Below are 23065 nucleotides of genomic sequence, written 5' to 3' on the forward strand. Positions count from 1 at the left end.
AAACAAAATTTATGACCAGATAACATCTTATCATTTTATCTCTCTCTTCTTAACCCTTTATATGTAACTCTGCTTGTCTTAACCATAACTAACGTTTTAAAAAAAAAGTTATCCCAGTGCATTTAACACAAAGTCCAATTGTTTTATGATCCAAATAACACAATAATTAATCCAGGCACAGGGCTGAACCTCCTTTGAGGTTTCCCAAGGGACAGACTAAACAAATAAAAAGCAATCATTGCATATTAGGAGACATTGAGATTAGCAAAACTCTGTCCCCAAATTGGGTGAGTAAAGCAAGAACTATTGGGAAAACATGTCCTTTGAGTGTCCAATGTTATAAGCATAACTTGGCGAGAAACAGAATGTAAGGAGTGTTAGTTCATTCTTGAATTTTACAGGCGGTGGCTGTTGTCTAAGTTAAAATCATTTTAAAGAATACACGTTGGATCTGGGTGTGCTAAAACACCACCCCCCACCTTCCATTTCTAAAAATTATATATTTTTGGTGTAAAACACAAATGAGAGTTAGTTAAGGCGTGCCTGGATAAAACTACTATTTATAAGGCACAAGGCTCTCTGGGAAGGTTTGTTCCCGCTGCTGCTAGTGAGGGTCAGTTGACGGTGGCAAGGACGCCAAGCAGTTTGCAGATGTCCACTGTTACTCCCATGGTCCTGAGGAGTGGAGCCCCAGGAACTGTTGGCATGGACTGTTTTGGGCTGTCCTGGCAAAAACCCTCTTCCCTGCCCCATGATGCTGGTTCACCAAGTGCCTAATTTCACAAAGCTCAGCAAAGAAGAGTTAGTTACTGTATCACTTACCAAATCACACTGGGTTCCCCTGGGCGAGCCTGGAGGAAAAGCAAGTTTCCTAGGATGCACACCCAAGCCAGTGGGATTGGCAGAGAGGAAGTGGAGGTGTCTTTTTTGTGCCTGCAGGGTTCACTTCTAGAATGAAAAAGTCATAGGTTCATCCTCTCTTCCCTATTCATTTTTCTTTTCCCCATCAATATGCCATTTACTTCCAGATGGCTTTTTCTTCTTAAACTATTCTTAGGACACACTTTCTGAATATTATTCCTGGTCCAGTCAAAATGTCACCACCTCAGGGAGGCCCTCCCTGATCACCTGTTCTCACACGGTCCTCTCTGCCACCTCTCCATTGCTCTCTATCCCGTCATCGTGGTGTATTTTTGTGGTGTAACACTGTATCAGTAGCTGATGCTGATGTTTTCTTCTTTATTGATTGATTTGGAGTGTTTGTTTACTCTGGCTCCTGTCTACAGAATGTGAGTTTCATTGGAATAAGAGACATCTGGAAGGTTAAAACAGTACCTGGTACAGAGTCAGGAGTCAGAATTATTGAAAGGTGGATGGATGGATGGATGGATGGATGGATGGATGGATGGATGGATGGATGTGTAGATGGATGAACGGGTGGGTAGATGGATGTATAAAGAGATGTGTAGATGGATAGGTAGGTGGATGAACATAAAGCACTGCCAGTTTGGGTAGCCTTTTGCTCCTGTTCAGTTGCTAAGTCGTGTCTGACTCTGCAACCCCATGGATTGCAGCACACCAGGCTTCCCTGTCCTCCAGTATCTCTGGAGTTTGCTCAAACTCACATCCATTGGGTAACCTTTACTCTTTGGCATTTCCTCGGGTCAAGTTTAGATGCTAAATCCCTGGATGCAGTTCCACCCCCCACTGACTATTTTCTACATGTCAGCATCAACTGATGTCCCACGAAACCCACTGAAACCCACTTAAAAATTAACCATTTCTTGCTGGAAATTAGATTCCTATCCAATTTTCATGTTTCTCTTCCTTTTCCCCCCTTTCCCCCCCTTACCAGCAAACTGAAGAGTATGCTAAAATAGTTAAATACGTGCCCAAGACAAGACTCCTTGGCTAACCAAACCAAACAAGCAAAGAGGACTCAAACTTTGTTTTTCATGGCCATTTTTTATGGGTATATGTGGGAGGGGTCAGTGTGTTTTTGGAATCCAGGGCCATGAGATAAGAGGGCTAGATGGTGAGTTTGGTGAAATCTGTAGGGTAAGATGCTGTAAGGCAAAGGGAGATTCAGACAGGTAAGTGATTTCTTGTTACAAAGCAGACAACCCCTTTGTAAAATTGAGAAAACCAAAAGTAGTCATTCACACATCAGTATAATTAGGTAGGTGTGCCCACTGCTTCCCACAGGGGTTTCTTGTTCAGATGAAAGAGAGGGACGATGAGTGGGCAGAGCGGGCAGGTGGAGTCGTGGTGGAGGTCAGAGTGGGTGGGGAGCTTCATCAGAATGGCTCCAGGCAGGGAATGCCCCGGCAGTCCAGTGGTTAGGGCTCAGTCCTTCCACTGCAGGGGGCACGGGTTCAAGCCCTGCTTGGGGGGCTACGATTCTGAATGCCACCAGGGCAGCAGGCAGACAACAGGGAGCGGGGGCGGGAGATGTGAGGAAGGGGAAAACCACGTGGAACCAGGAAGACTGTCCCCCAGTCTTCATGGCGTTGTTAAAATACTCCTGGATCTAGGCATCTTTGGCTTTAAAAGGCAACCCAGCCATGTCAAGCTCTATACATGGTCTTCCTCGACTCATGCCCACCAGGTGGGGTCCCGAACCATCCCATTGTCCCACTGGCCTTCGATGTCCTTTGCCAAAAAGAGAGGAGGGAGTCCAGGGCCATCCTTGACGGTCAATCTAAAAGAATAATTTGGGTAAATCCCTTGCTGAGCCTTCCTGGTGTTGCTTCAACCCCAGCCCGCTCCCAGACCTCACCCCTCCATCAGCCTTCCACGTGTTGGCATCATTATTTAATCACCAGTCTCGCCTTCCAATGCTTTAGCACAGGAGCTGAACATCTTCATTAGCATTTCCTTACCGCCCTCACCCCTGGCATGGCAAGGCCCCCGCTTATCCATCAGTTCAGACAGTAGATGTGTTTGGGGAAGCCACGATGTGCTGGGGCTGTTCCAAGTTCTGGGGATTTCAGCAGTAAACTTGGGGGTGGCCCTCACGAGTGTAGCTGGCTCCCTCACTGGCTACTGGGGAAGACAGACAGCAGGCCAGCAGCCCAAACACAAATATGTGATGACTGATGGTGAGCCATACCATGAAAGACATGATCAGCGTCCCGACATGATCCTGGACAGAATGATCCAGGAAGGCTTCTTGGTGGAGGTGATGGTTCATCCATGGAAGAACAGGCTGTTTGTTGAGAATCTGGAATTTACTTTCATCCACCCAACGCCATCATTCAGTGACCTAGAATCTGAACATTGGAGGTTTGTTCCCTGCCAACAACGGCCCTGAGAACACCACCAACAGCCTCAGCAGTGGGGTGACCAGCTCATCCTGGTTTGTCCTGGACCTCACCACTTTTAGCATGCACAGTCTCACGTCCCCGGAAACCCCACAGTCCCGAGCAAAGCAGGAAGGTTGGTGACATGACTCCTTAAGCGTGACCAGACAGCTTTCACTTGCTGCACCTGACCTAGCAGCACGGGGCACCTGTGCAGAGACTCCAGCTCAGCAAAATTTCAGAGGCCGTGCGGGGAGAATCTGGCAGGACAGGGAGTTACAAAGTCAAGACCTGCAAACGAAAAGACCAGACTCAACCTTCCACGTTTCAGCGGGTCAGTGCTGTGGACCCAGCCTTGGGCAGGGTGACAAACCACAACAGGGCTGTGAGCAGCGGCGTGGAGTGCGAAGCCAGACCTACAGGAATCTGGTGTCCGGATCTCGCCGGCCTGTGGCCAGCATGGTCAGAGCGACCGGAAGTGACAGGAAGAGATTTCATCTCCACTGGGTCCCCTTCGAGCCCTCACTTCCCCTGGTGACCACTTGCCACGTGCTCAGAGAAAACAAGGCCAGGGCCACAGAGAGGAACCGGGGGATGGGGGCGTGGGCTCAGGTTCAGACCCTGTAACCCTTGAGAGAGAAAGGAGCCTGCCTGCCCCGAGTGGCCATATTTAGCAAACAAAAAGACACCCAGTTAAATCTGAATTTCAGATAAATGATGACTGACTTTTTTTAGTGTAAGTATATCCTATTTTTGTGTGGGATTGCTTGTAAAAAAAATGATTTGTTGCTTCGCTGACATTCAAATTAAATTGAATCTCTCGCATCTTAATCTCAACCCTGTTTCCCATTTCTGGAGAACCCCTTTGCCTGGCACCTGGTACCTCCAAAGGCATCAGGCCCCAGATACAATAATGGTACCAGTTCAGCAGCTGTAATGCCAAATATTACATTTTAGCTGAAATTCACAGAAAGGTCCAAATCCTACTTTTTCTAATACGTGGCCATAGACTCTCTATCCATTCTTCTGTCCATGAGCATTTAGGTTGTTGCCATGTCCTGGCTACTGTAAACAGTGCTGCTCTGAGCATAGGGGTGTGTGTGTCTTTTTGATTTACAGTTTTGTCTGGATATATGCCCAGGAGTGGGATTGCTGGATCGTGTGGTAACTCTGTTTCTGGTTTTACCTCTGTACAGTTTTCCATAGCGATTGAACCAACTTACATTCCCTCCAGCAGTGTAGGAGGGTTCTCTTTTCTTCACAGCCTTTCCAGCATTTTTAGTGACGGCCATTCTGACCAGTGTGAGGTCCGTATGAGGGCTTCCCTAGAGGCTCAGCAGTAAAGAATCTGCCTGCAATGCAGGAGCTACAGGAGATGCAGGTTCGATCCCTGGGTCAGGAAGATCCCCTGGAGGAGGGCATGGCAACCCACTCCAGTATTCTTGCCTGGAGAATCCCATGGACAGGGGAGCCTGGTGGGCTGCAGTCCATGGGGTCGCAAAGAGTTGGCCACGACTGAAGCAACTTAGCACACACACATTCTGACCAGTATGAGGTGGTACCTCATTGTAGTTTTGATTTGTGTTTCTCTAATAATGAGCAGTGTTGATCATCTTTACTTGTACCTATTGGTCATCTGTATTTCTTCTTTGGAGAAGTATCTCTTTAGGTCTTCCGCCCATTTTTTGATTGGGTTGTTTGTTTTGTTGAATTACATGGGCCGTTTGTATATTTTGGATACTTAGCCCTTGTCAGTCGCCACGTTTGCAAATATTTTCTCCCATTCTGTGGGCTGTCCTTTCATTTTGTTTATGGTTTCCTTTGCTGTACAAACGCTCTTGTACTTTTGATGAGGCCCCATTTGTTTCATTTTTGTTTTTATTTCTGTTGCCGTGGGAGGCCACAGACTCTTATATGAAGTAGACTGAACATTCAAAACAAACCAAGACATCAGAGTGAACTCTGGAGTCCCCAGCTCTGTTGGGTCCAGTGGAAATCTAAAACCTAAAGGGAGAGGGTACCTCTTTCTACGAACCCGAAAGGAAGCATGAGATGCTCTTGTGATCTCTCTTGCGACCAGGGGTAGCTCGGACTCTGGGAGAACCTGGTGGGCCCCTGCGGAGCTGTCTTTGGTGGCGGTGGAGGCTGGACTTTGTCCCAGGGGACCAGAGGCAAGGCTTGGCCAAGTCTGTGGGTGACCTGTCACGGTCGAGTTCCAGAAGGGGCAGCCTCAGAGAGGGTCAGGATTCTTCAGGGGGTGAGTGCAGACCAGACTCCAGAAACCAAGAACCACACGCTCGGCAGGGGCAGAAATGAAGAGCAGGGAGGTGTGAAGGGCCAGCGAGGGGTCCACGCCGGTCAGTGAGAACAGGTCAGGAGGGAGACTGATCAGCTGAGAAACAGGTCCCCGAGTATGGTGACTTGTCCCTGTGGGGTGGGCTTCCCAGGTGGCTCAGCAAAGTGCCTGCCTGCAGTGCGGGAGACCCCGGTGCCATCCCTGGGTTGGGAAGACCCCTGGAGAAGGAAATGGCAACCCACTCCAGCACTCTTACCTGGAAAATCCCATGGATGGAGGACCGAGCACTGGTCCCGATGGGGTGCTAAGACCATGACATGTGGGGAAATCTGACTAGACCAGGGGTTCTTTTTTTTAAATTAAAAAGATTAAAAAAAATTATTAGAGTATAGTTGACTTACACTGTTGCATGAGTTTCAGGTTACAACAAAGTGACTCGGTTACACATACATTCCTTCTTCTCATACTGAGGAGAGTTCCCTGTGCTGCACAGTAGATCCTTGCTGAGTATCTGCCTTATACACAGTGGTGTGTGTGTCTTACTTGCAAGCTCCTCATTTATCCCTCCCTGCCCCCCCCACCACGTTTCCCCTTTGTTAGCTGTTAAGTTTGTTTTTTATATCTGTAAATCCGTTTCTATTTTGTAAACAAGTTCAACTGTATCATCTACAAAATCAGACTCTATGCATAAGTGATTCTACATATGTAGACAGATATTTATCTGTCTGTCTGACATACTTCACTTAGTATGATGATCTCTAGGTCCATGCATGTTGCTGCAAATGGCCTCATCTTGTTCTGTTTTGTTGGCTGAGTAGTACTCCGTTGTATATATGCACCACATCTTCTTTTATCCATTCATCTGTCAATGGACATTTATGTTGTTCCCATGTCTTGGTTATGTATCTTTTTGAAATACAGTTTGGATATATCTCTAGGAGGAGGGTTCCCTTTTCTCTGCATCCTCTCCAGAACTTACCATTTGTAGATTTTTTGGTGATGGCTTCTGACAGGTGTGAGATGATGCTTCACTGTAGTTTGGATTTGCATTTCTCTGATGATTAATGATGTTGACCATCTTCTTATGTAGGTTTTGGTCATCTGTATGTCTTCTTTGGAGAAGTGTCTGTATAGATTTCCTGCCGGTTCTTTCACTGGGTTGTTTGGTTCTTTTGCTCTGGAACTGTGTGAGCTGTTGTGTATTTTGAAGACTGATCCCTTGTTGGTCACTTCGTTTGCAAATATTATGCGCCCCCCACCCGCTGCCGCCCCATCCTGCGGGTTGTTAATCGGGGGTAAGTTTGCCCCCTGCAGGATGGTTGGCAACGTCTGGGAACATTTGGGGGTGTCACACAGGTGGGGTGTGAGCCGCCTGGCATCAGGTGAGCCAAGGCCAGGATGCCCCTCACCACGCTTCCTCCTACGGCTGCACCGTGCAACACCCTGCAAGGCATGGGACAGCTCCACGCGGCCAAGGATTAGCCAACCCCAAACTGAGCTTGAGAACCCCAGGGCAGCCTGGGTGAGTGGTGTAACGACACGCTTCCTCCTGGGCGGCCTCTGAGGAGGAGCTAACCTACTGGGAGCTGCCGGTCTCCAGGCTCGGCACGCCCAGTTGCTGTGTGAACAGGACACTCTCAAAGCTAGAAGGACCACGGACAGTGAGAAATGCGAGGGCGGAGATCCTCTAACCAGTCACCCCGCCGTGGTCATTTTGCCAAAGCGTATGCTTATTGACCAACTACAGCAGAGACTTACAGAGCGGAACTATGCTTGCACTGAAGTAGGGCCAATACCATTCCCTCCCAAGCCACCAATGAGCTCTGCGACCAGAGACAAAGTCAGCTAATAGAGCCTGGGTGTTCATGGGGGCCTGGGATTTATACTTTAATTGTTTCTACGGCTCCGTGTTTCACGGAGGTATTTGTCTTGGTACATGGACACCAACGGTGTGCCATAACATTACACAGAGGATTGTGAGGTTTTTTTAATTATTATTTCATCTGTAATTATAGGCAAGACCAGTTTATTATTGAGAAATCCTTGAAAACATTTTAATTGAAATGGTCAGCAGCCTTTCACTGATCCAATCCCACAATAGACCCTGGCAACCAAAGTGTATCCAACCAATGGATTAAGAAGGAGAGTCCACCAGAGCATAAGTGTTATTTAAAATTTTGGATTTAAGTGTTTTTTTTTTTTTTAAGATTTATGGCACAGTTGAAATGAGGTCAAGTAGAAGCACTAAAGAATTTAATTAGAAATGTCTTCGCATGCCCCCCTCCTCGCTGTAAACCCTGCATAGGTCGTCCCCAGAGGGCTCGGAGTCATTTGAGATGGCGTGTACTTTTTCTTTTTTTAACTCCTAATAAGAAGGAGCTCCAATCTCCTGCCGTGTCTTCAGTGGGGAATGCTGGGGATCTAGACAGCAGAGGCCAGAAGGGGAGCAGCAGCTAGGCAAAGAAAGGGATGAGGGCCTTTCAGCTGGTCTGTGCAAAAGCATCATTCATTTACACAAAACAGGTCCTGAGCACTCCGTCTCAAAGCCATGCAAGGGGCTGGGAACCCTGATGGGAGTGAGATGTGGTCTGTACTCTCAAAGGTCTCCTGGCTGAACGCAACAAACAGAGGGGACTACACAGACACAAGAAAACAACACCATTGCGTAAACATCTTGGGAAGCCTGGGCAGGATTCTGTGAAACCCAAAGGCAGGAGTGCTGGCCTTTCCCTGGAGAGCTCACTGGAGGGTGTGGCCTAGGATCTGGGCCTTGGAGGATGTGTAGGAGTTCTCCTCGGAGGACCTAGACGAGGGAGATGCAGGGGAAGGAGACTCGAGGGAGAGGACACAGCCTGTGCCCTGACACAGACGTCGGTGAGGATGGCACAGCAGAGCTGAGTGGTGATCAAGCATTCTTCAGGACCTAGAGGGCCAGTTAGGCATATGAACTATGGCAGAGGAGAGGCTGGAAGGCAATCCAGTTGGGAAATCAGGTGCTTGAGCTGGGAGCTCTCCCCTTGCCCTTTGAAGCTCAGGCTATGCCCGCCTCCCCCCTCCAGCATGGACTATGGAAGCGTCAGGGTTTCAGCCCCTGGCCGGGATCAGTGGAGTTCCGGGATGATGGTGCTGGTACCACTAAGGAGGGGATCTCAAGAGGGGGACGGGATGGATGGCTGGGTTCTTGGCTGGCAGTTGGGGCTGGGAAGGGTGTTTCCTGCCTTTCCTTCTGCTGCTGAATTCCACTGTCAAGGAATAGGCCAAATAGCAGCAGTGGTCGTGACTCTCATTGCTACTGTGTGTGTTAGTCACTTGGTCGTGTCCGACTCTTTGCGACCCCGTGGACTGCAGCCCACCAGGCTCCTTGTCCATGGGATTCGCCAGGCAAGAATACTGGAGTGGGTTGCCAGTTCCTTCTCCAGGGGATTTTTCCAACCCAGGGATTGAACCCAGGTGTCTTGCATTGCAGGCAGACTCTTTACTGACTGAGCCACCTACCACCAGCGGCTATTGTGTGCCTAGGGTGCTGGGCATTTTCTCTATTATGTTGACTATGTATAACAACCCTGCATGGTCTGGGATTTTCAGAGATTCGCCTTCCTTGCTGCTCTGCAGGGAAGAACTGTCAGCTGGTGTTAACTAAATCAGTTCCTCCCCTACTTACTCTGGAGCCCATACATGGAGCTGCCCATGTGAGAAGCAGTTTGATGCAAATCAAGGCTCACAGTTAGACTGGCTGCTTCAGTGGCTGCCACTGTGAGGCTCACATGGGGAAAAAAATCTTCCTCTACACCATGGGTGGCTTCTGTCTTGGGTTTATATTCTCGTGGGTCAGACATCCTCCAAAGCAGGTATTAAGAGAGGTAAATTGACTGCCAGTTGCTTTGAGGATTCCTCCAGGGCATCCCAAAGTAAATTCTGCTTATGCTACATGTATCAGTCAGCTTTTGCTGCGTAACAAAGCACCCCCTCTCTCCAAAATGTAGCAGCTTAAAGCAGCAATCATATCTGTCTGAGGCTGAGGGTCAGCTGATCCAGGCTGGGTGTGGCTCTAGGCTATGGACTGGGTTCATATTACTTGATGTGACTCTCAATATTTTTTTTTTTTTTTTTGGAACTAGTGGTCCCCTGGGAGTATTCCCCTCATGGTAGGAGGCAGGAGTGTGAAAAGGCAGAACTAGCAATGCAAGGACACTGTAGTCCCCTGCTTGTCTCTTTGCTTATATCACACTGCAAAACAGGTTCCATGGCCAAGTCCAAGGTGAGGCTCGTGTAGCTGAATTACTTCTGGTCCACCGAGGTCAGGACTGACTGAGGCAGTGGGTGGACCCTACATCTGGGGGATTCGTATCAGCTAGCCCTCTGCCACACAAGCCAAGGAGGGGCTGTCACTACCTGCTCAAGTCTGGGACAGAGCTTCACCGGTGTGTATCTACAGGTCTAAGAAACACATCTTGTGGCTCTTTATTTGAAAGGGGCCTGGAGCAGACTTTTGCAAAATAAGTTGCTTTTCTAGATGAATCTAACTCTTCCTGCATTTGAAAAATAAATGTGCACTAAAAGTAATTAACACATGTTGGTTCATGAATAATACACTATTTTACAACTATTTGCCGAGCATAATGAGACAAGCTACTAAATTGACAATGAATGTTCTATTATGTGATTGCCAACTGTTTTATAAGATATTGAACATATTCATTTCTTCTGCCATCGTGTGTATTATCAAGCTATTGCTTTTTAATAAATTAATTTTCCAGACATCTCTGGGGCCTTTGTTGGAAATCTGGCTGAGGGCGAAAATAAAATTAATTGTGTGGTCTGCACAGAACTACCAGTGTTTGCTGGCTTACAAACAAAGTGTCACCATTGGCTGCCCCCAAAGCAGACCCTGCGTGTGGCACACAACTGTGCAGGGAGATGCCTCTTCAGCCCAGGATAGTGTGAAAAGACCCAGTGGAGCCTTGAAAATAAGAAGGTCGCTTCCCCTGTCAAGGTCTTTGGAGGCTGGGCAGATCTCTGTGAGCAGTTTCTTAAAATATTTAATGAAAGCAAAAATTAGCATTCAATCCTATTCTGTTCTGCATACTTATTTTTAAATCTGCTTGTCTACTATTTTTGAAACATCAGTGTTACTTCATTGGGAGCCCCTCCCAGTGAGGCACAGCCAGGCCTTCTCTTTGCTGATCCCACGTATCTGCACTCATCCCATCAAGGCCTCCATCGAGGGTACCTTCACTGTGACACACCCCAGGTCCGCAGCTCTGGGAGAAGGCATCCACATCCCTCTGTAAAAGGAACGCGTAGGGCCAGTAGGTAAAGTCCAACGTGACCTTGTGCCCCTGCAGTTGTATAAGGGTCCTGGATCACCTGTTTTTTGGATCTGCTTCCAGTCCCTAGTCTGAGCTCCAGGGTAACATGGTGTATTTCCCTCTCTGCATTTCATGGTATGACATAGGAACTGTGATAGGAAGTGCTTAACAATTGTTTGCTGAGTGAATACGTGACCCATCCGATATGTTTTGTTGTTCAGTCACTAAGTTGTGTCCGACGCTTTCCAGCCCCATGGACTGTGGCATTCCTGGCTCCTCCGTCCTCCACTATCTCCCGGAATTTGCTCAGATTCATGTCCATTGAGTCGGTGATGCCATCCAACCTTCTCATCCTCTGTCACCCCCGTCTCCTCCTGCCCTCAATCTTTCCCAGCGTCAGGGGCTTTTTCAGAGTCAGCTCTTCACATCAGGTGGCCAAAGGATTGGAGCTTCAGCTTCAGCATCAGTCCTTGCAGTGAATATTCAGGACTGATTTCCTTTAGGATGGACTGGTTGGATCTCCTTGCAGTCCAAGGGACTCACAAGAGTCTTCTCCAACACCATAGTTCAAAAGCATCAATTCTTCAGCAGTCAACCTTCTTTACGGTCAAACTCTCACATCCATACATGACTACTAGCAAAATGATAAATTTTTGACTATAGGACCTTTGTTGGCAAAGTGATATCTCTGCTTTTTAATATACTGCATTGATTTTCCATTATTTAGGCAAAGATCCTTCTTCACTTCATGAAAACTAAGAATGGCCTGTCTTTATGGTAACACTTTTCCAAGTGTTATTGAACTGGAGTGTTATTTCTGAGATTTCTGCTGTGTCTAATCCTATCAAATATAGGGGTCAGTTTGTAGGGAAAAATTGGCTGCATGATCATAGGGTGCCATAGAGAATAACTCTGGGCATGTTTATCTGGATATTTTGGTATTTTCATTTATGTGATTTTTACCAAACCTCACACAGAGTCATGTGGCATGGGTGCCAGGCAGGGAAGGCTTAAGCCCCAAACCTGTATTGGGTTAAACGTGCTTCTAAGAGCCTTCTCAGTTAACTTCTCCATGATCTAGACTGGATATTGGACTATATATCAGGACTCCAGCTTTCTTTATATAATAGGGAGATTGTCAAGTTAATTAGGGAACATCCAAATCCTGGAATATTAATTCCACCAGAAGAGGAGTTAATAACATGGAGATGTTCTCATACAAAGTCTGTACACATAGAAAAGTTTAAAGCAAGTGTGAGAGTAGGAAGGACATTAGCCTAGATTCCTGTCTCCCCATGTTCATACCTTGCCAACACAGACATTTTAGTAGATCTCAGTGCATTTTGTCTTTTTTACACATATATTATCTACCTGGTTATCTTAACACCATTATAATACTTTTTTTCCTGCTCTCTTTTGACAGTATAAATAGTCCTTTCTTTGCTGTGCTGAAGTGAGCCAGTAGACAGAAAGACAGGCAGGCTGATGTCTGATAGACACACAATAATACATAGACAAAAATCACACTCAAATCAAACGGGCAAAGTGTTTTCCCTCTGTGCTTGCTGCTGAGACCTCCGTCTTCTGTCCCATGGTGTAGGTCATTTTACTTTCACTTCTGCCAGCTTTTAGGGCCTAGACCACACTCCTCTAATACTTTCTCCTGGTGCACATCTGATATTAACTTAGAAAATAAAATGCAGCCAGAACTTACATCCACTGTCCCCCCTAGAAACCAGGGGCGCCAAAATGGCGCCATGTCCCACCTCATCCTCAGCCAGGTCATTAAATGATCTCCCAACCATGCTGGGCTTGGGGCGTGCCAGTATCCTGTCCCAGAAGAGTCTGCTGGCACAGAGCAAGTCTGGAGGCAGGGTCTGGGGGAGAGGCGTCTGTCTGGTTTTCACATCCAGGAGGTGACATCGCCTTCACTGTTCCTCCTATTCTGCCTGGAAGCTACTTTTCCCCGTGTTCCCAGAGGTCAGACTAATGTGACTGCGCGAAAGAACATGACATTTCTGATTTTAATTTGCTTTGGGGATGATTTTTAAAATAGGTATTTGAACCAGACCAGCCTGACAAACTGCAGCCAATTTTCGAGGAGTGACAATTGTAAATTTGGGGCAAAGAAACATGACAGAAGGCGTGCCTACCCTACAGCATTAGAAAAAGACATTACTTGGGGGGAGGAGGAGTCAGTAACATGTGCAACCTTGACTTTACACTCACCCCCCCAGAAAAGTGCATCCATGGATCTCAGGGGCCCATCTTGCTGTTATATAAGTGTAATTTGTCCAGGAAAGCTGGCCTCTCAGCCTAGGGTGTTAGATTCAGAAAGGCCACTCCATGATGGGAAACTGACATCCATTACAAGCCTCTATTAACCGCTGTCCCAGGCTTGACTGAATCTTTCATTTTCAAAAAGAACCACATGTGTTCTTTCTGCCACTGCCAGTGGCACCTACAGAAGCCAGGCCAAAGGACAGAAGTCACGGCTGAACCAGAGTGCCGGAAAGACCTCCCTTTGTCGTCACCTCCTCCTGCGTACTGTTCTCAGAAAGGTCCTCTGCAATTCAGTTCCAAAAAGTTAACAGGGATGTTTCTCAAAGCGAGCGCTTCTCTGCACATTCTTCAGGAAGCATAGGATTAAATGCTAACATTCTCAGTGGGTGATTGATGTTTACCTCGGTGTCATGTGTTTATTATTTTTTTCCCATAAGCAACTATCCTGCAAATTGATAAGTCTTTTAATTAGATGGTAGGGCTGTGTGCTTAACACTGCATGCAAAAGACCTATAAAAACGGAGTGAAATTTAACAAGCGGGCTGCCTCCAGCTCAGAGCTGCAGAAATCAGCTCCTTCCAGGAGAAGGTGAACTGAAGGCCTGTCTCACCGCAAGTCTGGAAGCACCTTCCACCGTGACGTGGAGTGATGGAGTCAGAGAAAGGTCTGGTGAAGCCACTTCCCCTGGCTTTTATTGATGAAGCTTGTGGTGTAAGTACCAGGGGATCACACTGGTGGTGTTCTTATTTAGACCCAAAGTGGGTGGAGGAGTTAGTTTGATGGTTTTCTTATTCATATTTTCTTGCTAGATGCTGTACTTTGTATACTATCTTCCCAACTAGAAAGGAACAAAACTCAAAATTTTTACAAATTGAAGTATAGTTGATTTACAGTGCTGTTAGTCTCAGGTATACAAAAAAGTGATTCAGTTATATAATTTTCTATATATATATTCTTTTTCATATTCTTTTCCACTATATATTACAAGGTATTGAATATAGTTCCCTGTGACATATACAGTAGGTCCTTGTCAGTTATCTATTATATGTATAGTAGTGTGTATCCATGAATTCAAAATTCCTAATCTATCCTTCCCCTCCTCCCCACTTTCCCCTTTGGTAACCATAAGTTTCTTTTCTATGTCTGTGAGTCTACTCATGTTTTGTGGAGGAAAAAAAAAAAAAGTTCATTTGTAGCATTTTTTAGATTCTCCCTGTAAGTGCTATCACATGGTATCGGTCTTTGTCTGCCTTAACTTCACGTGGTATGATAATCTCTAGGTCCAACTGGGTTGCTGCAAATGGCATTATTTTGCTCTCTGTTATAGCTGAGTGATAGTCCATTGTATACATGTACTGTGTCTTCTTTATCCATTTCTGTCGATGGCCATGGAGGTCACCTCCATGTCTTGGCCGCCATAAATAGTACTGCTGAGGACTTTAGAAGTGTGTGTACCTTTTCAGATCAGCTTTTTTTTTTTTGATATATGCCCAGGAGTGGGGTTGCTGGATGGTACGGTAGCTCTTGGTTTTTTATGGAACTCCGTACAGTTCTCCACAGTGGTTGTACCAACACACATCCCCACCGGGAGTGCGGGAGGGCCCCCTTTTCTCCACAGCCGCTCCAGCACTTACTGTCTGCAGACGTGTTGATGATGGCCGTCCTGACTGGGGTAGGAATGCATTCCTCTGATAATCAGTGATGTTGAACAGCTTTCCATGTGCCTTTTGGCCACCTGTACAACTTCTCTGGAGGTGTAAATATTCCCCTTATAGTTTCTGGGTGAGTATATGTGTTTAGAATAACGTAAGACATATAACTTTACTTTTCTCACAGTCTGTTTTCTTAAAACTTTATGTTGACAGAGGTCAGGGAGATAAACAAAATCAATACTTCCGTTTATCATTTGGTTCCAACTCTTAGCAAGCAATAATAAAACAAAAAGTGGAAAGGGACTTGGCGTCCGTGCGCGGTCTGGGTTCTGCAGGGGCTGGTGTGAGCGCGCAGGGTTGACGGGAGTGCTGACGCGGGAGGTGAGTCACCCCGACCTTGGCGGCGTTATGGCCGCCGTGGGGGAAAGGCGCCTGTGGAAAGCGGACCGGCCCAGGCCGCGCGAGGGGCGCCTCTGCACACACCGCGGGAGGAGTAGTGCGGACAGAACTGCCGAGAGACCGCAAGGACTCTCTCACACCCGCTTCCTTCTCCCTGCGGGATGAGGCCTCGGACGCCCCGCCCTCTTCCTGTGGAACTCGAAGGCCGTTGCGCTGGCGTCAGTGCATCAGCCCGAGAACCTTCTGGAGGGTCAGTCACGGGCCCCAGTCAGCCCACAGCTGAGCCAGAACGCTGCCAGAGGCAACCGGCACGTCTTACAAGCGCTGGTTCTCTGCTGTGTAACTTTTACTTTTAGAATGTTATTGGGCATACTTCCATTGTAGAAAATGCGGGAATACGGATAGGCATAAAGAGGAAAAGGCACGTATGTGTCCTCCGCCCAGAGACGACCACTGTTAACCCCTCACAGCTCTCTCTTGCAATATGTACTTTACATGCACAGAAACACAGTACCTTATAGACTTTTATAACCTACATCTTTCACTTAAAAACAACTTTCCACTTGATTAAATTTTTCCCATAACATCATGGTAGTCAGAGAGCCCTGACCCCAACTGTTGGACATTTAAATTGACCTCAGTTGTTTATTGTTGTCATTGTTGTTGTTGTTATTATTTATCATTGCTTTAAGAAAAACATGTCTCTATATCTTGGAGAGCAATGCCCTGTTAACAAAACACTATCTTAAAAAAAAAAAAAAAAACAAAAACCAGTGGCCTGTGTTCAAAACATTTTAAATTAAACATATTTAAATCACCTTTAGTAACTGTACTTCTCAGATCCATTAACAGGTTAATGGAGTTTTTGAATTCCCAAACTCCTGATATACAGACACATATATACACAGTCACACATACACACCTATCATCTAGGCACACTGGGAGAACTGCCCTGCTTCAGAGTTCTAAAATTTAGAACTTGAATTTCTAGGTCAAGGGGTCTGGAGTTTGTATTACTAATAATGCTTACTGTGATTTTATTTTACATAGTACTTCTTAATATCATTACTAATAATGCCAGTTGTTCAATTGAGATCATATCTACCTACCTGTCTATATGTGGCTTTTTTCCCATGCCTTTTACTTCTATATTCTGAGTGTACTGAAGCTGTGAAGGCTTTGGGGATATTTAGGGAGATTTATACAGGCTTCTAGAAGGTTCTGAAATCTTGTTCAGGAAATGAGATGGTCTGATGGAAATTTTCCCTAAATCATCCAAGAAGGAATTTAGCCTCTGTCCCTGAAATGAGCCTGAAGGCAGCCACTAGTGAGAGTGAAAAGCTGGGGCTTCATCATCAGCCCTTCACATCTAGGCCGCACCAGGTAACGCTCCCCCAGGACCGAGTCTAAGGGGCCAGCCCTGCCTCAGCGAACCGCGCCAGGAAGTCTGAACACACGCCGTCCTGGCCGAGACAGTCCTCAGACTTGCTCAGTAGGTCCCGAAAACAGCCGCACAGTGAACCCTGTGATGGCTTCAAAGGCTGGCAAAACCGGCTGACCCGGAGTTGAGCTGGGTTGTGCCGCGGTCAGCCCTTTCGGGTTTCGCTGACACCGCTCCTGCCCTCTCCTGTCCTGGTTGCGGAAGCAGGAGCTTTCTATCCCGGGAAACTCGCATGGCCAGCCCCGAGAAAAAGGCCGCCAAACTCCAGACAGGCAGAGTATCGGGGCAAAATAAACCAACCGCCAGCACGCCCCTGCCCTGCTCCAGGAGACTCTGGGCAGAGGTCAAAACCAGCCCTGTGGGCAGCCCGGAAAAGGCTTCCCCACAGGAGGTAACCTGGAGGCTTAAAAACACCCCCGTTGTTTGACCCTACAAGCAATGTGTAGGGTTCCAAATAATTCTCTTTGGAGCCCATGGTAAGAAATAAATCAAACTGGTCTCCCCAAATCTTATGCACTTGTTTATTAAAGCACTATACGTATTAATGAAAACACAGTAATGAGGGAAACAGCTCTCCAGAAACAGTGAAAGGCTTAGGTAACTATGCTGTACCTGTTTGCTGAATGCAGGATCATAAGGGTAGTAGAAGATGTATCCAGAATTTATTTACTTTAAAATATATAAAACCGTATGTGGAGTATAATTGCATTATATATAACTGAAAAGATACAAATAAACTCGATTGCATTTTTTAAAAAGAGAGAAAGGGAATACATACATCAGAACAGTCACAGTGGTTGTCTTTGAGGGATGAGACTGTGGGAATATTTGTTTTCCTGATGTTTTCTCCCAAGTTTAAATGCTGAACGTACATTTCAACTTTCTAATGAAAACAGCAACAATAATACATCTTGTAGAAAAAAAATTATTACTCAGCAATTATTTCCAAGAACAACTGTATTTAAATACAATGATAGACCTACCCCCACCTTCAACCAATCTCACAAGTCATATTTAAAGAGTATAGAGAAAGAATAAAACTGTATTTGAGTAGATTACTAATGAACACCCATTTGTTCAGCTTAGAAAAAATCTAAACAAGTGTGTACATAGAAAGTAAAACAAGGGAGAGATGAAGTTGGAGGGGTAAGAGAAACCGCAAATGCATCTTGGGGTCGGGACACGGGGCCTCACAGAGTTCAAGTGACCGGGACATCACTCAGGAAGTGGTGGCCCTGATCTCAGGTGGCCTCGGCCTGCGAAGGCTTGGAGCGCGTCTTGGGTCCCCAGCCTGAGATGGGCCGTGTCACAGCAGTGAAAGCACCGGATCCCAGCCTGGTATAGACTGGCGGTCAGTGACAAGGGTCCGCACCTTCCACTATGCAGGAAGGAATCCCCAAAGACAGACAGTAGTGAAACAAAGTGTCATTAAGAGGAGAAAAAGAGTATAGGACGTTGGACAGACACACAGGCCGACTCAGAGGGAGAGGCCCTGAGTCGCACTCTTGTGGCAGTGCGCATTACTTTTATGGGGTATTTCTTCTGGGTTTCCTTTGGCCAATCATTCTGATGTGCCTGGTTCACAGTCTGTATCTGGTATATCTCAGGATCCTCCCTTGCATGCACACCCATCTCTTACCCAAGATGGATTTTACTGAAAAGGCGTCTGGGTAGAACATCCCTTGACATGACTTCCTCTTTGGCCTCCAATGAACCTTTTCTGTGCATGTGTGGTTGGGGGAGGTCTCCTAACTTCCAAAACGAGAAATGGCTGGGCTGGGCCCAGCCTTCTCCCTGAATTGTCCTGCTTTTCGTGTCTTGGAGTTTCAGTCCAGAGGGATGAATCTCCAATCACTTTACCCTGGAAAGGGGCCATCTGCCTCCTGGAAATATTTGATTGAAATATTTTCCTCACTGGTAAAAAAGGGGACAATGACATTTCTTCAAAACTCGTGAGGTTTAAATGAGCAAAAACAGCATTTCAGGCTGTGTGTTTTGCACAAAGTACTGGTGAGGACTCAGGAAACGATACTTTTATCAAAGTGGACTTTCTTACCTAAGAGCCCCAACATCCAGTGAGAAACTGTCATGATTCCAAAGTAAAACAGCCAGCCCCTAGTGAACCTCAGATAAAACCAGGAGAAGCTGGAGGAAGGCATGGAGCCTCTTTCATCTGAGTGAGTGGTGAAGGGTCTGTCTGCACAGACCTATTTTGAAAATGAATCTTTTATTCTCTTACACTGAAGATGCAGCAGGCCCTGGCCTTGGAAATAGATCAGTTTAGGAGACAGTCTTTCCCAGCGGTGTGACGCCTAGAAGCAGGCCGCACTTCAGCTAGGGGGTTAGTACATAAGCCAGAAGGAGCCGTTCTGGTTTGGGCCGGCATGCAGATGGGGCCCAGGTCGTGCTAGCATTGGTGATGAAAAGGTACCAGAGGCAGGACGCTTACTGCTGGAGTCATGGGATAAAGATGTCCTGGCGTGGCTGATGTTCTCCTGCCCAGACAGAATGCAGACTCACCTAAAATGTCCATTCTAATTACAACCGTGAACTTGGCCCGGTGGGAGAACAAAAGACAAAATGCTTGTACTTTAAATAAGGAGACTGGTTGCTTAGGGGTATTTTATGTAAGTGGTTATAAACTGTGACAATAGGAAGTGAAAATGTTTAAAAAAAAATAAACACCAACACCCAGGGCTGATGAGGATGTTACACACACACACACACACACACACACACACCAAGAACAACCTGCCAGAAATGTGTACCTTTTGCTGGCTGTAACCCTTCCACATCGCACATGGAAGTAAGCAGGAAAAGCCAAACAAGAGCTGTTAGACCCACGAGCTTCAGGGGTGCCTGTGAATGCTGGGGAGGACAGTCCACAGAAGGAAGGGAAGAACTGTATGAAGACAGATGCTAGTTTCACCATTAGTTCTAACAGCAAAGCTAGAAATAGCCTGAATGTCCCAGAGCAAGGGGTTCCCAGTGACGCCCCCCACCCAGCAAGATGACACAGGAGGACTCCATTAAAACAACTGACGATAGAGAAAGAAAGTGATTTGGGGGGAGATAAAACAAGGGTGTGAAACCAAATACAGTGAAGCTTTGAAAAGTAATAAACAGAACTGAAAAATCTCTGTTCGGATAGTGGTATCTGACTGAGCATCTCATTAAGTAGAATTCAGAGAAGTTTTTTTCAGTCATCATGTGGATAATATTTTGTGATATTGTTTATTATTCTAAAATGAATTCAAACTAGTTTGGATATGTGGAGAGGCACAAAAAGTTACCAGGGTAAATATTGCCATTTTTTCCTTAGAATTAATTTTAAAAGTTTTTTTTTTTGTTTTTAATTTTATTGGAATATAGTTGATTTACAATGTTGTATTAGTTTCAGGTGTAGAACAAAGTGAATCAGTTACACATATACATACATCCACTCTATTTCGGATTCTTTTCCGATGTAGGTCATTACGGAGTTACTGAGTACAATTCCTTGTGCTCTATGCCAGGACCTGGTCAGTTATCTGTTTACATGTAGTAGTGTGGATGTCAGTCCCAACCTCTTCATCTGTCCTCTGTTTCTGCTTCCCTTTGGTAACCATGAATTTCCATAAATTTGGTTTCAAGGATCAGAAAAAAAGTTCATTGGTATAATGCTGCTATTTTAGACGCTTTTTTAACAATGTAAATTTCTTTGGGGAGATATATATATATATGTATGTCTACGTCTAGAGCTGATTCACTATGCCATACAGCAGAAAGTAACACTCCACTGCCAAGCAACTACACTTCAATCAACATTGACGTAGAAAGTGAACCTCTCAACGTGGTGCCTGCTGGGGGCCCGAACATGCAGTCACTTTTCGAGCCGGGCTTTGGAGCCCAGCGCTGACCTTAATGAAAGCAGTCAGGCCCCCCTCATGGAGGTTCAAAACAAAACCACCTGTCACCCCGTTTTAAAGAGCAAAACCACAAGCCACACTTCAGTCACTGCCGTGGCTGCTTCAGTTTCTTGTTTCCTATTGATCAACGGCAGAAAGCCGTCCCTGCGTGAGCCGTGCAGGTGGACGCCGGCGGCCTCTGGGTGTCAAGACACAGGGAGAGGGAACAGCTCGTTGGAGAAGCCGGTGGGGACCGGCTCCCTCTCGCTGGCCTGGGTGGAGGCCGTGGCCCTGGTGGCACGATGCGAGACGCTGGCCACTGAGTCCCCTGGAGGCCACACCCGGGGGGGGAAGCCGGGCGCAGACCTGCTCAGAGCCAGAGCAGGAGAGGAGGTCTGCGCGGCTGGGCCAGTGCTGCCAGGCGAAGGGCACAGACAGAACGGCAGGGTTTGCCCCCGACGCGGGGCACTGCAAGGAGAACCAGGCCCCGGCCCGGACTGGAGGTCAGCCCTGCTTTGTGAATCAGTCCCCCCGGATCCATTCATTCATGGAACGTCTACGGGGGTCTGCAGGCACCCTGCACTGGAAGGAACAGGGGCTTGCAGACCATCGTCCTGGACCCGCAGGCTGACTCTGCTCCTGTGGTCCCCAGCCGGGGGCTGTGGGCAGGTCGCTCTGTCAGTCTCGTCGGAGCACAGAGAAAGAGGGTGGCTGTGGCTTTGGCAGGTTTTTGGCTGTTTATTACCACGCAAGGCTCCCTACTATTGGGGTTCACACCCTTCTGTTGTCTCCCCCTCTCCCTCAACTGTCCTGTTTTCAGTTATTTGAGTGGAGTCCTCACATATCATCTTGCTGGGGTGGGGGGCCATAGAGTGGCAACTGGCACATAACCAATAGTATCTGCAAATAGCAGTAGTGATTAGTGCAATAGCAATAGTGTGGAAGAATAGGTTTATATTACACACATATATACACACACAGGTATGTGTACATATACTAATATATACACATGTATTACATGTGTGTGTTACACATACATATAACACAAATACGTGTGTCTCTGTGTGTATGTGTGTGTGATGTGTCTATATATACGCACCATGACAGATGGTAAACAATAATCCTGGGCTTACATAAGCAAAAAAACCAGAAAGGAGTGAGGCTTTCTGCTGAACACTTGCTCACCTGCCCAGGAAGTGCCCCACAGCATCAGCCAAGGAGGTGAGATGTGTCTGACAGGAACAATGACCCACGGGGACTGGCACCGTCTGACCCCATGGACTCAGGGCATGAGGGGAGAGAGGAGGCCTGTTTTTGTTCTGGGCAGGGTCTCTGGTGATCAAGCAACCTGGACAACTTCTGGTCAAGTCAGTGATGACCTCAGGTGCTGTGAAACTCCTACAGACCCAGGATCTAGACATTTTATGGCTCTAACTGTGGTGGGGGTGTCACCCTGAACTTTGAATTTCCGTAATGTGGTGCTTGGTGTGTGTCTGTTGGGTGCATGACTGTATGAAGACTTGGTCTGGGTGACTTGGCTTTTCATTGAAGTATAGTTAATTTACAGTGTTGTTAGTTTCTAGTGTATAGCAAGGTGATTCAGGTATATATATACTTTTCTACTCTAGTTTATTACAAAATATTGAATATAGTCCCTGTGTTATGCAGTAGGTAGGACCTTGTCTATTTAAACATGGTAGTGTGTATCTGCTAATCCCAGACTCCTAATTTCTCTCTCCCAGCACCTCTTCCTACCCTTTTGTAACCACAAGTTTGCTTTCTGTGAGTCTGTTTTATAAATAAGTTTATCTGTCTCATATTTTAGATTCTACCTGTAAGTGATGTGATGTATGGTGTCTGTCTGACTGACTTCACTTAGGCGGATAATCTCTAGGTCCATCCACGGCGCAGCAAATGGCCTTCTTTCATTCTTCTTTTATGGCTGAGTAGTACTCTTTTCTCATCTTCACCCGCTCCTCTCCGGATGGACATTTAAGTGGCTTCCATGTCTTGATTATTCTGGCTTGCGCTGCTGTGAATGTAGGGGTGCATGTGTCTTGTGAAATTCTGGTTCTGTCTGGCTGTACGCCCAGGAGCGGGCTTGCTGGACCATAAGGCGGCTCTGGTTTTAGCTTTTTAAGGACCCTCCACGCTATTCCCCACAGGGGCTGGGCCGGTTTACATCCCCACCAGCGGTGCCGATGGGTTTAGGGAGCTCTCAGTTGAGGGGGACGCTCGCCTCCTCTGGTCAAGGTCCCTCAAGGATCCTGTTAAGGGGGAATATAGCTAGACAGGAGGACATAGCCAGCCTGTGGACCCCTGGAAAGCAGTGGTGTCTGAGTGAACACAGAACCAGAGGCCCAAGACGGATAATGTCGGGATGGAGACTAGTGGCACGCACCCCCTGCCCCTGCCTTCCTGGTGTGTGAGCAGAAGCACCGTCTCCACTCGGCCCAAGCGGCCCTACCTACATCCCTGTGGGAATGGCCTGGAAGC

General features: G+C 46.8%; 1 protein-coding gene across 4 annotated transcripts in view; it reads left to right on the top strand.

Moving 5' to 3' along the window:
* Positions 1-23065, top strand: part of MAF (MAF bZIP transcription factor) — a 358645-nt gene that overhangs the window by 325622 nt on the left and 9958 nt on the right. The gene's annotated exons all lie outside the window — the stretch shown is intronic.

This window comes from Odocoileus virginianus, chromosome 20, assembly GCF_023699985.2.
Source record: "Odocoileus virginianus isolate 20LAN1187 ecotype Illinois chromosome 20, Ovbor_1.2, whole genome shotgun sequence".
Classification (NCBI taxonomy): Eukaryota; Metazoa; Chordata; class Mammalia; order Artiodactyla; family Cervidae; genus Odocoileus; species Odocoileus virginianus.